This window comes from Lissotriton vulgaris, chromosome 4_1 (genome assembly GCF_964263255.1).
Source record: "Lissotriton vulgaris chromosome 4_1, aLisVul1.2, whole genome shotgun sequence".
NCBI lineage: Eukaryota > Metazoa > Chordata > Amphibia > Caudata > Salamandridae > Lissotriton > Lissotriton vulgaris.
In genome coordinates, this window is record NC_141691.1 from 1,957,516,604 (window position 1) to 1,957,532,239 (window position 15,636).

At 47.9% G+C, this 15,636-nt stretch overlaps 1 long non-coding RNA gene across 1 annotated transcript in view; it reads left to right on the forward strand.

Annotated features, from left to right (window-relative positions):
* The window catches only part of LOC147724753 (uncharacterized), a 101,896-nt gene extending 86,772 nt beyond the window's left edge, over positions 1–15,124 (forward strand). Inside the window, exon 3 of the long non-coding RNA XR_015310106.1 lies at positions 14,665–15,124. This is a non-coding gene — a long non-coding RNA (uncharacterized LOC147724753). The remainder of the gene's footprint in view (positions 1–14,664) is intronic.
* The last annotated feature ends 512 nt before the right edge of the window (positions 15,125–15,636 follow it).

The following is a 15,636-nucleotide window of genomic DNA, read 5'->3' on the forward strand; positions in this document are numbered from 1 at the left end:
TATTTCTTACCTTCTGGTTGTCCATATATCTTGATTTCGATATTCTTTTCCTCCGATATTTTGAACTCAATATTTTTGTAGGTTGAAAATAAAAACTCAATATTTAGACTGTTTACCAGATTTACTAATACCTGTGTAAAGGGTGTCACAGTAGTTTCATTCTGACCCAATCAGGGGACCTACTGCGATTCTACTAGCATCTACTGACAGAAATGGCATGAGCTCCAAAGGTTACTCAGCTGAAACCGGTGGTACTGCCAATACATGTGGGACAATCTTGAGCTTCTCAACTAGCTTGACTACTAGACTTGTTCAACACATGCAATGTAGCTCATCATTCCAGAATGTCCAAGGTAAACGCTGACAGGTCTAAGGATATTAGGGTATTTACATTGTCTCCATATGCAGCCATTTGATGATGAGCTGTAGCTGCTTTTAGTGCCACTGTGCTTCCGAATGCAGGGGGGAATTACAACTGCACTTCTGATAGAGTGCGGGTTCACCTGCCCAGAATTTTTACCATACTCACCTGGGCCCATAAACACTTACACACTTTGAACAGGTAAACCCTACGCTTAACCAGTGAATCATTTAACCTTTTGTTTTGGACCTATACCTTGACTTACCAATCCTAGTCACCTGTACCCAGAGTCCTAAAGGATCAAGGGAGTTAGCAAGAAAATAGGTAGTAAATAAACATTTGTACTCATAAAATACCCACAGACTCTGGAAAGATTTAAACGCTTTTTCTAAATAATGTTTTAAATGTCAATGTCCACACTAAAGTTGTCAATACTTGATCAATCAAAAATAATATCAAAGCAAGATGATGTGAGATTATCATAAAACGTTCTTTAAGCATTGAAATATAGGAAGGGTAAAAAAAGGAAACAGCACAATGATATGTCCCTCTCAGCTTTATATTTACCTAGAATGGTGTGAAGACCAACCCTAGTCACGGGCTGGGAAAATGATAGGACCCCCGATAATGCAGGTGGCAGCAGGATAGAACAGGTGCAGACCAGAATCAGGATAAGTACGGACCAAATTGGATCAGGACAGGACCACCACAGGTCAGGACCGGTACCCACAGCTAAAGTGCAACGCCTGCATCACACCCCTCTCAGCAGCTAACTGTCGGACCCCGATTGGGTTAGCGAATCTTCTTCCTCAGGAACCCGATTGGGTTATCGAATCTTCTGACAGAGTGCTCCGCCACCACCTCTGCTCCCGAATCTTCTGACAAAGTGCTCTGCCAGCACCTCTGCTCTCTATCGCCTATTGAATGCATTGGGTCAGTGACAGGTCAGCTATTCTGACAAGTAGGACAAACTAACTAGCTAAGCCTACCTCAGATATACCAGTTTCCAGGGCAGTGTACCACCTCCCAATGTTGCACATGTTATTATTATTTATTATTATTATTAATGAGTTTTATATCTCGCCTGGTTACCCTTGGGCATCCCCGCGCTCTTCCAGATAGACGCACCATAGCAAGAGACAGAAGAGTTAGGCAGGGAACAAATGGGTCTTTAAAAGTTTGCGAAATCGTAAGGTACTCGATTCAGAGCGCAGGTATAACGGAAGGGAATTCCACAATGTTGCCACATTTATGGAAAATCTTCTGCCGCCAGTCCTGGCCTTCCTTACTCTCGCAACTTGCAGCAGATGTAAGTGATCTGAGCGCAAGGCACGGGGGGGCCTTGTAAAATTGGACCATCTCCCGTAGGATAGGTGGCCCTTTCCCCTGCAAGATTTTGTGGGCCATACAGAGTGCTTTAAAATTCACCCTCTCTCTAACGGGGAGCCAGTGAACCGCCTTGAGCGCAGGGCGAGCTGATTGGTGTCTGGGAAGGTCCATCAAGAGCCTAGCAGCAGCATTTTGTACTTGCTGCAGTTTATTTAGGGTTGTTTCTGGAGCCCCCAGAAACAGCGCATTGCTGAAATCCAGCCGGGAAATAATGAGTCCCTGGATTAGTAGCCTCCTAGAGGCCATCGGGAGTAGAGGTAAGATCTTGCGGGCAGACCGGAGCAGACCGAAACACACGCCTGCGGTCTTTTTAGCGCGTGTCTTAAAAGAAAGGTCCTGCTCCAGCCACACCCCAAGCTCTTAATCTCCTGTTTGGGAGTGGGTGCCGCTCCCAGACAGCTGGGCCAGCTGCTCGGGGATAGGGAAGGAGGGGAGTTCCCCAGCATCATCAGTTCAGTTTTTGAACCGTTAAGTTTAAGTGCAGAGCTGCACATCCAGGTAAAGATCTTGGATAAACATGTGTGCAGCCGGTCGGGTTGGTTTGCCGACTGGGGGAGCCCTACCACCAACTGGGTATCATCAGCATAGCTGATAATCTTGATACCCGGTGGCAGCACCACACTCTCCAGTGGGGCCATATAAATGTTAAACAGTGTGGGGCTCAACGATGAGCCCTGTGGCACACCACACTGGAGAGGAACAGATGTTGACTTCTCATGGCCTTCCCAAACCTCAAACGTCCGGTCTTCCAAAAAGGACGCGAACCATTTCAGGGCCATCCCGGAGACCCCCACCCCCGACAGCCGTTGGAGTAACACCTGGTGGTCTACGGTGTCAAATGCCGCACTGAGGTCCAGGAGGATCACTGCCACCGATCCCCCTGAATCCAAAATGCACCTGGCATTCTCCACGACTGCCAGCAAGGCCGTATCCGTCCCCTGACCGGGTAGGAAACCTGTTTGGGAATCACCCAGAAGGGAATTGGATTCCAAAAAACCCGAAAGGCACCTATTCACAAGTTTCTCTGCAACCTTGCTAAGGCTAGGGAGCAGAGAAATGGGCCTAAAATTAGCAAGGTCGGCGGGGTCTAGGCTAGGCTTCTTCAAAAGAGCCTTGACAACCGCTCCCTTCCAACTGGGGGGCACCACACCTTGGGAAAAAGAAAGGTTTATAAGGTCCGTCACTGGGCCGTCGATGGTGTAGGCGACCTGCTTCAGATATTTCATAGGTACAGGGTCTTTCGGAGACCCACTCTTCCCGGTCGCCAGGACGCCGAGAGCTTCCTCCACAGTGACTTGACCGAAGGAGTCCAACTCCACTGACCGTACCCCGAGCTGAGACCCTGGGTTTGCCCCAGAGGGTGTCTCCTGAGCTAGCCGAGGAAGAGATGCCAAGATGTTTTCTACTTTGGTTTTGAAGAAGGAGGCAAGTTCTGAACATTTCTCACGTGGGTTGTAGTGGATGACTGGAGGTTCAGGAGTATTCAGGAGTTCTCTGATGACCCTGAAAGATTCTTTCGAAGAGTTGGAAGAGAGACCTATTCTCTCCTTGAAAAACTCAGCTTTCGCTACCCTGATGGAAGATTTATAGGTACCAAGAGCCGCCCGATATTCTGTCCGGCTCTTTTCGCTCCAGTCCTTCCTCCAGATCCGCTCCCGCCTCTTGCAGCCCTTCCTAAGTGTTCTCAGCTCTGGCGTGTACAAGGGAGCTGATCCCACTCTCCTACCCCTAGTGAGTAATCTTTTCTTCGGGAGAATAGCATCAAGCGAGTTGGTCAGCCAGATGTTTAAGTTCTCATCCGCAACCACCGGGTCGGGCCTGGGGAGGGGCCGGGACATCTCCAAGTGTCTTGCCCAGGTGTCCACTGGGAGCCTAGACCAGGCTCTTTCCACCGTGTATACCCTAGGGGTTGATGCCATTAAGACATCAAACTGCCAACGGGCCGGCACCATGAAATGGTCTGTCCTAGGCAAAGCCAGCGCGGGCAATACTTTGAGGCGATCCGAGTTTGAAAATATAGGATCAAGCAGGTGTCCCTTCCCGTGCGTTGCACCCGAATTAACCAGGCTAATCTCAAACGCTTGAAGACTGCACTGCAGATCTACTCCCAGAGAGTAAGAGGGGTCGTCGAAGTGGATGTTAAAATCACCCAAGGCCACAAAGTTGGCAGTGGAGGAGGCAAGGAGCGCGACCGTTTCTAAGAAGGAGTTAAGAAAAGTACCCATAGCCCCAGGAGGGCGGTAAATAAGAAGGCCAGCCAGGGACGCAGTAGGCGACAGACGTAGAGAGAACTGACAGCTCTCGCAATCACTTATCCCTCCATCCTGAACCTTACAGATTAACGTGTCCCTGTAAAGGATGGCAATTCCTCCTCCCCGCCCCACTGGTCTATCTAGATGGAATATAAGAAAGCCTGGTGGAAGTGCTCTGACCATGTTCGGTCCAGAACAGGAAGAGATCCAAGTCTCAGTTAGAAACAACACATCCAGCTTATGGTCTAGAATGAGGGAATTAATTTCTGTCGCATGGCTGGGTAAGGACCGACAGTTCAACAAGGCTAATGATAACACGAAGTTTTCTGAGGCCATATCCTGACCCGGATTGCAGGCCCCGCAAGGAAGGAACGGTAGTCCAACCTCGTGAGCAAACCTACATGTGGATGATTTCGGAGACCGCCAGGACATAAGTTCGGCCCTCCTGTATCTGATCCGAGTTGGGGAAAGCTCCTGTGAAATGGACAGGGGGACCAGCCCTGAGCCCGTCTGGGCCCGGACAGGCACAGACGGGCTGAACTCTGGCGTAACTCCGGCGTCAATCCGGCGTCCCAGCTGCGCGTAGCCGCTGCGCGTCAACATGGCTACCTATGTACTCTCCTAGCGAGGTAGAAAGAGGACTTGATCACGCGCTAAGACCGACTCACCCAAGATGGCCGCCACGAGCCAGGGGCAGAGGACCCGCAAAGAGCGGTGAATTACCAGAATTATGGTGCGAGTGAGATGGCAGAGGTGGGGGTATGCGAGGCCAGGCTGTTAAGAACAGGGGGTAAGTGTCCAAACCAAGATTAAGAATAAAGACAAAAACAGGTATTTTAAAAGCAGGGAGCTGCCAAAAACAAGCGCTGCAGGTATAGCGCTCACGCTGGAATAGGGCGCGCTGCAGGATTTGCCCAGCTATGTACTCTCCTAGCGAGGTAGAAAGAGGACTTGATCACGCGCTAAGACCGACTCACCCAAGATGGCCGCCACGAGCCAGGGGCAGAGGACCCGCAAAGAGCGGTGAATTACCAGAATTATGGTGCGAGTGAGATGGCAGAGGTGGGGGTATGCGAGGCCAGGCTGTTAAGAACAGGGGGTAAGTGTCCAAAACAAGATTAAGAATAAAGACAAAAACGGGTATTTTAAAAGCAAGGAGCTGCCAAAAACAAGCGCTGCAGGTGTAGCGCTCACGCTGGAATAGGGCGCGCTGCAGGATTTCCCACCTATGTACTCTCCTAGCTAGGTAGAAAGAGGACTTGATCACGCGCTAAGACCGACTCACCCAAGATGGCCGCCACGAGCCAGGGGCAGAGGACCCGCAAAGAGCGGTGAATTACCAGAATTATGGTGCGAGTGAGATGGCAGAGGTGGGGTATGCGAGGCCAGGCTGTTAAGAACAGGGGGTAAGTGTCCATAACAAGATTAAGAATAAAGACAAAAACGGGTATTTTAAAAGCAAGGAGCTGCCAAAACAAGAGCTGCAGGTATAGCGCTCATGCTGGAATAGGGCGCTGCAGGATTTGCCCACCTATGTACTCTCCTAGCAAGGTAGAAAGAGGACTTGATCACGCGCTAAGACTGACTCACCCAAGATGGCCACCACGAGCCAGGGGCAGAGGACCCGCAAAGAGCGGTGAATTACCAGAATTATGGTGCGAGTGAGATGGCAGAGGTGGGGGTATGCGAGGCCAGGCTGTTAAGAACAGGGGGTAAGTGTCCAAACCAAGATTAAGAATAAAGACAAAAACAGGTATTTTAAAAGCAGGGAGCTGCCAAAAACAAGCGCTGCAGGTATAGCGCTCACGCTGGAATAGGGCGCGCTGCAGGATTTGCCCACCTATGTACTCTCCTAGCGAGGTAGAAAGAGGACTTGATCACGCGCTAAGACCGACTCACCCAAGATGGCCGCCACGAGCCAGGGGCAGAGGACCCGCAAAGAGCGGTGAATTACCAGAATTATGGTGCGAGTGAGATGGCAGAGGTGGGGGTATGCGAGGCCAGGCTGTTAAGAACAGGGGGTAAGTGTCCAAAACAAGATTAAGAATAAAGACAAAAACGGGTATTTTAAAAGCAAGGAGCTGCCAAAAACAAGCGCTGCAGGTGTAGCGCTCACGCTGGAATAGGGCGCGCTGCAGGATTTCCCACCTATGTACTCTCCTAGCTAGGTAGAAAGAGGACTTGATCACGCGCTAAGACCGACTCACCCAAGATGGCCGCCACGAGCCAGGGGCAGAGGACCCGCAAAGAGCGGTGAATTACCAGAATTATGGTGCGAGTGAGATGGCAGAGGTGGGGTATGCGAGGCCAGGCTGTTAAGAACAGGGGGTAAATGTCCATAACAAGATTAAGAATAAAGACAAAAACGGGTATTTTAAAAGCAAGGAGCTGCCAAAACAAGAGCTGCAGGTATAGCGCTCATGCTGGAATAGGGCGCTGCAGGATTTGCCCACCTATGTACTCTCCTAGCAAGGTAGAAAGAGGACTTGATCACGCGCTAAGACCGACTCACCCAAGATGGCCGCCACGAGCCAGGGGCAGAGGACCCGCAAAGAGCGGTGAATTACCAGAATTATGGTGCGAGTGAGATGGCAGAGGTGGGGGTATGCGAGGCCAGGCTGTTAAGAACAGGGGGTAAGTGTCCAAAACAAGATTAAGAATAAAGACAAAAACGAGTATTTTAAAAGCAAGGAGCTGCCAAAAACAAGCGCTGCAGGTATAGCGCTCACGCTGGAATAGGGCGCGCTGCAGGATTTGCCCACCTATGTACTCTCCTAGCGAGGTAGAAAGAGGACTTGATCACGCGCTAAGACCGACTCACCCAAGATGGCCGCCATGAGCCAGGGGCAGAGGACCCGCAAAGAGCAGTGAATTACCAGAATTATGGTGCGAGTGAGATGGCAGAGGTGGGGGTATGCGAGGCCAGGCTGTTAAGAACAGGGGGTAAGTGTTCAAAACAAGTGTGAATTCCCTCTATTTGATTGGTCAAAAGACGAGGAAAGGTCATCACACCATACCAGTTATGAGGTCATGCTCTTCAATATTCAGATTTATGTTCCCGACCAATATTTTATTTTCCCATGCACTTTTCTTCCACCCCGCAGTGAATGTGCCAATAACAAATACAATGTATCATTTGACATCCTCTTGGAGGTTCAGGAGGTCGAGTTTCCAGGAACATCTTCTATCAAGTCAAGACTTGGCAGAATTTCAATGCCAGTGCTTCGGAATTTGAGTTTCTCTGCACAGGCGCAGTTCCTCCCAAGATGGAGTTCAGAAGTACATGTCAGGCCCTAAATACGATACATGCAAAAGTAGAAAAGAAACAGTTTTAGAACAAGAAATAAATGAATGCAATGTATACCACTTATCTCCACTCTATTCCCATTACTTAATTTTAACTACAGTGTTAGGAATTAAGCAGAACGAATAACTTAGTAAAAGCAATAGTGCAAGCGTTAGCACGTTAACACACAGAGTAGCCATCTTAGTTCTAGTGCGCAGAAGCAAGAAATTCCCACCAAGCAGACAGAATACGTCATGTCACGTGAGTGTGACAGACGCATGCACAGAAAAGTTCCCATGTTGCTGCGGCCAAAATGATGCTCACAACATCTGGAGACTACAAGAGTGTAACCTACTGTACTCACAGAGCTGAAACCTGAATATTACACGTTCTCCATGACTCCAATAAAAGTGCAATGTTTTGTAATCAATGGAATAAACAGCAAATGCATCCCTGGAACAGATGTGGAACTTCCAGTGAAGAATGTTCCACAGATTGCCTCGCTGTATTTTAAAAACAAATAGTTCCCACTGTTCAAAATAACCCAGTCATCAAACCAAGAAGGGAAGATTGCAGAACGTTCAATGTCATTTTTTCCCTTTTTTTGTTTGATCTGTTTATTAAAGTTTTGTATATAAAGCAAGAACCGAGACAATATTTCATCATAAAAATTATGAGGCAGCACCAAGAGATAGGTAGTCAAGAACCAATTTACAAATCAGCCGCTCAATGGCACGGTTATGTCAGTATCAGTGGTGCAACAGGTAACAAGAGGTGGCACACCCCAGCAATCACATTACCTCCTCCCTCCATCAACAGCACTTTTTAATCTTGTCATGATACAATAGAATTTTAATCAAATTTAAAATACAAATATTCAGCTCTTATAGCTTGACTCCCCCATATCACATCAGTCTGTGTATATGATTAAACTATCTTATGAAAGGAGGATAGGAAGGGAAACTGAAGCCACATCAAGGTAGGAAAGAAATCTCAGATCCTAAGCGGTATGAGACTGGACCAAGTCAACTATCATAGGGGTGCTCCCCCTGACTATAAATAAAATTGCTTTACAGTGTGGGGCATAACAAATGCTATCTGCAAGTCATATCACAGCTCGGGTCAAAGTCTACGAATGCATGGAACATCCAACATGTCATCCGGAGTCAATAGCCCCTGCGGCGTACACAGCATTGCATTCCACGCTGCAGAAATGGGGAATTTAGGCAGTCCCAACATATCCACCCGTACTAAGACAACTGCCTCCGCTTTCACCTGTTTCAAGATCTATAAAAGCCTTCAATGGCATGGGTTCCCCCCTTCCACCGGCATGTTATTAGGCATTTGGCCACATTGAAAGCCAAATCCCGAAATCTAGTTGAGGAGTTATGCCTTTTGTTTCTTGGAAACACTCCAGTGATGCAAGCCTCCCAGGTCCGTGGCACCTCCCTGTCTGTGCTAGTGCTCCAAGTATCCCCTCCCAGTATATACGCAGATCAGGGCAGGACCAGAGCATATGTAATAGGTTGGCATCCACCAGCCTGCAGTGTGGACAGCAAGCATCCTGCCTATGAAATTATCTATTGATTTTGTCTGGAGAGAGATAGGCCCTATGGACAATGTAAAACTGAATCAGTCTGAAATTAACATTCTTGGGGACCTGTCTGGGACTCTCCAGAACCATCGACCATTCCTTCACTGAATAGGGCCTCCCTGATCTTCTTCCCATTTAATTTGCAAGGGCGTTAAGTCTGCCAGAGTATGCTCCCTGATCGATTCTGCAAACCACTTCACCAGGTGGCGTCCCTGCCCATCACATGCACATATTGCAGGAGGAGATGTGTTGGAGGCTCCTGCGCAATGTTCCCCACCAATGCCACATCGCAGCCACCCAAGAGGCATGAGTCAAAATTGGCCAGGGGGAACCCCGTCTTCATCCGCGATAGTGAGGAACGGCCATAATGTGCCCTCTACGTACAGATCTCCTAATGTATTAATACCAGCTTCCATCCAGTCGGTAAGATCCGTGTCACGTGCTTGTTGCTGTATTGTTGGCATACCAAATATGGGCACAACGCGCATGAACGTTATGACATGTTTAGTGAGATGCAATGCCCTCCAGAAACATTTCAGCGTAGTCTGAACTAGTAAAGGAAGCGGTTCGTGTGATTGAGCACAGAGATGGAATATGGATAGGATCTTGTCCTGAGAGTATGGGGGTCACGATCCGCCGAGTCGGCTAAATGCAAGCCCTCCACCCATTTTGCCGCCTGCATAATTTGAGATGGCAAAAAATAATGTTCTAGGTTGGGTAGAGCCAACCCACCCCTTGATCGAGGTAGATACAACTTCACCAATGCCACTCTGCACCGTGAGTTATTCCAGATGAAGTCCCTTATAATCCTCTCTAGAGAGCGAAAAAAGGACACAGGTAAGTAAAGCGGTAAGTTAGAGAAACTATAAAGGAGACGTGGCAGCATGAACATTTTAATTAACTTCACCCTGCCTATAACCAACAGGTTAAGGGTCTTCCATAACTTGATCTGAGATTTAAGTGCTGTAACCGCCATAGTAATGTTACCAGCCATATGATCCCTATCATTGTGGTAAATGCGAATTCCTGAACGCTGAACGCCACTGGTTGCCAGTGAACTATCGTCTCATCTACTTCCCAGCTCGGATCCTCCGTACCAGGATGAAGTGGGATCGCTAGTATATCTTGAAAATGCTGCAGAATGTCATCCGCATAGAGCAAAATCGCATGTATGCCATCTCCAAGACGTATCCCCCAGTCCAGTGCCGAGTTTCGCAGTGCCATTGCAAGTGGCTCAACTACTAAAGCTAAGATCAAGGGGGAAAGGGGACATCCCTGGTGAGTTCCCCGTTCTATCAATATAGGGTCAGAAAAGAGAGTCCCAACCTCACTCGGACCCCAGGACCCTCACATAGCAAGTGGATAAGGCTCAAAATGTACAGTCCAAATCCAAAGCGATGGAGCACCGCGAACATAAAGGAACACTCAACCGTGTCAAAAGCCCATTCCAAGTCCAGCACAACACAACAGGCCATCGGCCAATCTTGCACAGAGCAACGCATCACTCTGAAGATCCACGTATATTAAGGGCCGGCACAAACCCATTTTGGTCTTAGTGAACCAGTTGCGAGGTCAACAATGCCAACTGAACCGCCAGAATGCCCGCTAAGATCTTATAGTCCCCGTTCAGAAGCGCCGAGGGGCGGTATGCCCCCGTGGAAGTAGGGTCCCGACCCGGTTTGGGAAGCGTGATCAATGTAGCCTCCGTCATTCAGGCTGGGTGGGCTGAAACCTGCAGCGCCTCTGTGTATACCTTAAGGAGGTGTAGGATCAGAGGGTCCATGCCTCTTATAAAATTCATGGGGGAGAACGTCAGGACCAGGAACCTTCCCCGGAGATAAAGCCCTCATCGTACCCCTGACCTCTTCCAACGTGATCAGAGCATCTAGCCCCGTCCGGTCTTCCGGTGACAGGACTGGAAAGGTGAGCCCATCTAAGAACTCCTTTATCTCCCGCTCCGGGGCCCATCTACTAGACATATAGACCCGCGTAAAGTGTGCAGTCAGCTCTTCATGTATTTGCAACTGCGTATGCCTAAGTCTCCCATCCGAAGATCGGACAGCTTTAATCAGCCCAACCGACAGCTCCTGCCTGATTACCCAGGCAACAAGAGGCCCGAGCGATCGGCCTTGGCATGCACTGATACGGAGTGTGCGCAAAATTAAGTCATCGCTGCCGATCAAGCAGCTCTGCATGTTTCTTGCATGCCTCTTCCAAGGAAGCCAATTCCCGAGCATCGACTACTGCCCTAGACTCTAATGGCAACCAATGTCTCTATTTCTAACAGCTCCGATGCAATCTGGTGTTGCAACCCGCACCTCAGTCCTAAGCACTTCCCTCTCATGGTGACCTCATGGCTGCTCATTCCATCAACGAAGAAGAGGCAGTGCTCGTATTGATCACAAAGTGCTCCACAATAGTGTTTCCTATCGCCTCCAGTAAGACCGAGTCCTCCTGCATCGCCGGGTGTAGCTTCCATGTAGCGTTCCCGGGATCCTACCATCCCAGGAATTCATCACAACAGAATGAAGATTGTGATCTGAATGTGTGTGCCCGCAGTATTCTGACCCTAAGACATATGGAAGGAGGGAGGGGGACCCAAAGAATCTATCCAGACGGACATACTGGTTATGAGGTACAGAAAAAAATGAATATGCCTTCTCTCCCCAGTGTTGATGTCTCCAAACATCAACTAGCCCCAACCCTGCGCCCAGCCATTCAGCACCGTGGAATTAGTCATGGCAGCGGTGCCCCTAAGTGGAGAAAAGGACCTGTCAGCCCCTAAAACTGTTAAAGTACCCTCCTAGTAACCATTCGATCTCACACCATCTCCCAAGAGTAGGAGATTGCTGATTGTAAAACTGCCACTGCTCCACATCCGGTGCATACACATTTCCCACAATATATAGCCATCCAGCCTACCTTATACGTTATGTTATGTTATGTTATGTTATAACAATTTATTATGCGCACAGTGACTCCAGCGAAGGAGCATCCTGGCGCAGAGACACGGAGCAAACATAACACAACAAGGAGATAATGCCACAGAAAAGTGCAAGAACAGACTAAAAACAGGAGGCTAGAACAGGAAGGTCTTTATGGCTCTACGGAAAGACAGCAAGTCCTCAAGTAGCCGAATTTCAACTGGGAGGGTGTTCCAGATTAACGCGGCTCTCACCCTAAAGGAGCGGCCCCCCATCCTGCTGAGCCTAAATCTGGGGACAACAGCAAGGGCCTGACCTTGAGATCGAAGATTGCGGGTAGGGACATAGAAAGAAATAGAGTTGGCCAGAATCTCAGGGCCTATGCCTCTTAAGATTTTGAAGGTCAGACACAGGACCTTGAAAAGAATACGCTTCCTGACCGGGAGCCAGTGCAGGGAGCGGAGGACATGAGACACCGGGCAGAACTTAGGTAGTCCAACAATGGCTCTCGCCGCGGCGTTCTGCACCCGCTGCAGACGGGTTAACTCAGCCTGGTTCGCCCCAGCCAGCAAAGAGCTGGCGTAGTCCAGACGAGAGATGATGGTTGCCTGGACCACAAGCTGTCTGGTAGGGGCATCGAAGAACTTAAGCACCGGCCTTAATCCTCTTAAGAGTCCAAAGCAACAGGCTGCGATTTTTTTGGTGTGCCCTATAAAAGTGAGACCAGCGTCTAACCAGACCCCTAGATTCTTCACCTCCGACACCGGGGTCGGAGTGGGGCCCAACTCCGAAGGCCACCACTGATCGCCCCAAAGCTCCACTCCCTTCCCGACAACCATAACCTCTGTTTTTGTGGCATTAAGCTGGAGACAGTTACCTGTCAACCAGCTGGCCACCGCCTTCAGTCCAGACTGAAACCTGGGGGCATCCTGTTCCGCATCCCCGCTGAGAGTAACCGCCAGCTGTGTGTCGTCGGCATATGAGACCATGGTTAGGCCCCACTGCCTTGCGACATCAGCCAGCGGTCTCACGTAGAGGTTGAACAACGTGGGACTCAGCGAGGACCCCTGCGGAACCCCCATGGCCAGAGGCTGGAACCTGGACTTGAAGGGAGGGATGGCAACACAGAAGGAGCGGTTGTCTAGGAAGGAGCGGAACCATTGCAGCATACCTGCCTTTTCTATGAATATGAACCTCATCCATGGCAAAAGGTGTCCCAGGGCGTACCCAGATGAGGGCTACTTCTAGCAAACAGGGAGTAGTCTGTGGTATATATTTTACCCCCCCACCTACGCTGCAACCTGGCAACTTCTGCTGTGTTAAATTGAGTCTCCTGCAAAAGTGCTATGTGCGCATTATGTTGTTTGAGGTAGGAGTACACTGCGTACCTACGGGAAGGCGAGCAAAGACCCCGGACATTCCATGTAAGACTCACACGACCCATGTCAGAGCTGAGAGAAAGAGACAGCAAAGGATAACACCCTCCCCCACCTGAATCTCGATAAATAACAGTCGGACATGTACCACATCCATTCCAGCTCCCAACCCATAGCCTCCTGCAGTCAAAGGGGAAAAGGGAAAACTAAACGGGAAAAGAAGAAACCTTATATGGGCAACCCCAAAAACAGTGGGGTGTCGTCCAAACACAGAATACAGCAGCACAGTCATGTGTCCTCCTGCCCCGAAGAAATGGGGAAGACAGGGGGTTGTGTAACCATGCAAGGGGGGCCATAATAAATCCCCCCAAAGTCATCTAATAGCACAGCACCATACCTTATAGCTGCATACCACCCCTCCAGGGCAGAGAGGCAACCTCAACATGCCTAGCCGGCTCCATCTGAAGTCGAATCCAAACAAGTACATTTATAGGTTCCCTGATTATTGCCCCCTTCTGTCCACAGAGGAGAGCATGTATTTCAACAGGCAGTGACATATTCAGGAGAACAAAGTGACCTAGGAAGGTACACGGAGGTGTTAAAAGAAAAATTGATTCCAGTAGACTGTGGATTTTGAAGCAGGTACCATCACAATATTGCGAATAATGAAAGGGCTTGCTAAGGAAAGGGCATAGAGACATAATCTAAATGTAGATCTCTTTGCAGAATAGAGGAACACACATATGAATAATGCTGATGTGCCGGCTATCAATAAGCATGAATATGCTTTTAAGGTAACGGCCGACTGAACCAATCTAAATATAGAACAAGTAATGCCAGCCAAATAAAAAAACATGAGTCACAATTCTAAATATTTTTTGTTGCAGTCTTAATATACAATAGATGCTGATACTCACAAAAATTGAAGGGACGAAAATGAATGAATAGAATAACATGAAATAAGGTAAACATGTTTTTTACCATCAGATAAAATTAACCTATTGGAGCCCAAATTAGATGGGAAGCTATGTGGAATAGGTGTAACAACACTATAGTATTTTGACCCATTAGAATAGGTGGTGCCCAATGTGATCCTCAATAACGTGGGAAAGGGGGCAGTAGCCATGTACAAATACGGCACAGGAAGCCCATATATATGTACCTGATTACTTTAGTACTTATGATAAAACAATGTATTGATAACGGAATAGCAGGTTGTTGTGATGAACAAATAATGTGCATCTGGTCTAATGGCATATCAATATTTGGCAACCAGTATAGACCACTCTCTCATGTAGAACATATATGAACATCTACTTGTCCAATGGATGAAAAAAGTGATATATAAAAGATCTCAAGTCCATTAATATCTATGCAATGAGCAAGATCATTCCATCCATTCTAGAGTTTTAGCACTTAAAAAAACAGTGTATAGTAATATGATTTTATACATATGACTGATTCAAGTATGTTTATCTGCAGGACGTTATTTAAATGGCAACTGCCCAGTGCCATTAATATGACAGACACATCGCACAGTCTTGAAAAAGTTGGTATATATCTACTGAACCATCGAAACGCGTCGACGCCCATACGAGCACAATCACGAGACCAAACTAATTCCTGTGGACAGGACCTTTTTAGCAAGTCCAGGTTTCAGTCAAATATCGGTCGTTGTCTGATGTGCAATCTTGATGACAATAATGTCTATGTCTGTCTCTCTTATTGTGTTCTTCTGTTGTCTATAGTTGACAAGCACGATAATTAGTTTGTGTTTTGAAATTTAATGTGTTTTTTTTAAATCGAATGTGTTGTGTAGTTTATCTATGAAAAACTTCCTTAGATACATATAATAATTATAAATTGTTCTGCTGCGTTTTTAAATAATTCACTGTATTGTCAATGGAATTTTAATAAAATGTGAAAACCTTTTTTCACAACAAATCTTGTTGTTCATGCATTATATGTGTTAGGTATTGGTACCAATATATGGGCTTACATTTAAGTTACTTCTCGCCAAGGGATACCTTGGTATTTCACAAACACAGAATACAGCAGCACAGTCATGTGTCCTCCTGCCCGAAGAAATGGGGAAGACAGGGGGTTGTGTAACAATGCAAGGTGGACCATTATAAATCCCCCCAAAGTCATCTAATAACACAGCACCCTACCTTATAGCTGTATACCATCCTCCCCCCTCCCCTTCCCCCCCCCCCCCCCCAGGGCAGAGAGGCAACCTCAACATGCCTAGCCGACTCCATCTAAAGTCGAATCCAAACAAGTAATACTGATAGTATAAATATGTACAGCAATTCAATTAACAATGCCCTTGAATATATGTCCAATGCGTCCCCTTTTCATACGATATCATTCGCCGTCTGAGGTGTTACATCCGGCATTACCATGGAAACCTTGTCAGAGGAATCACCTATCGAGGAGCCCCCATCCCCCTAT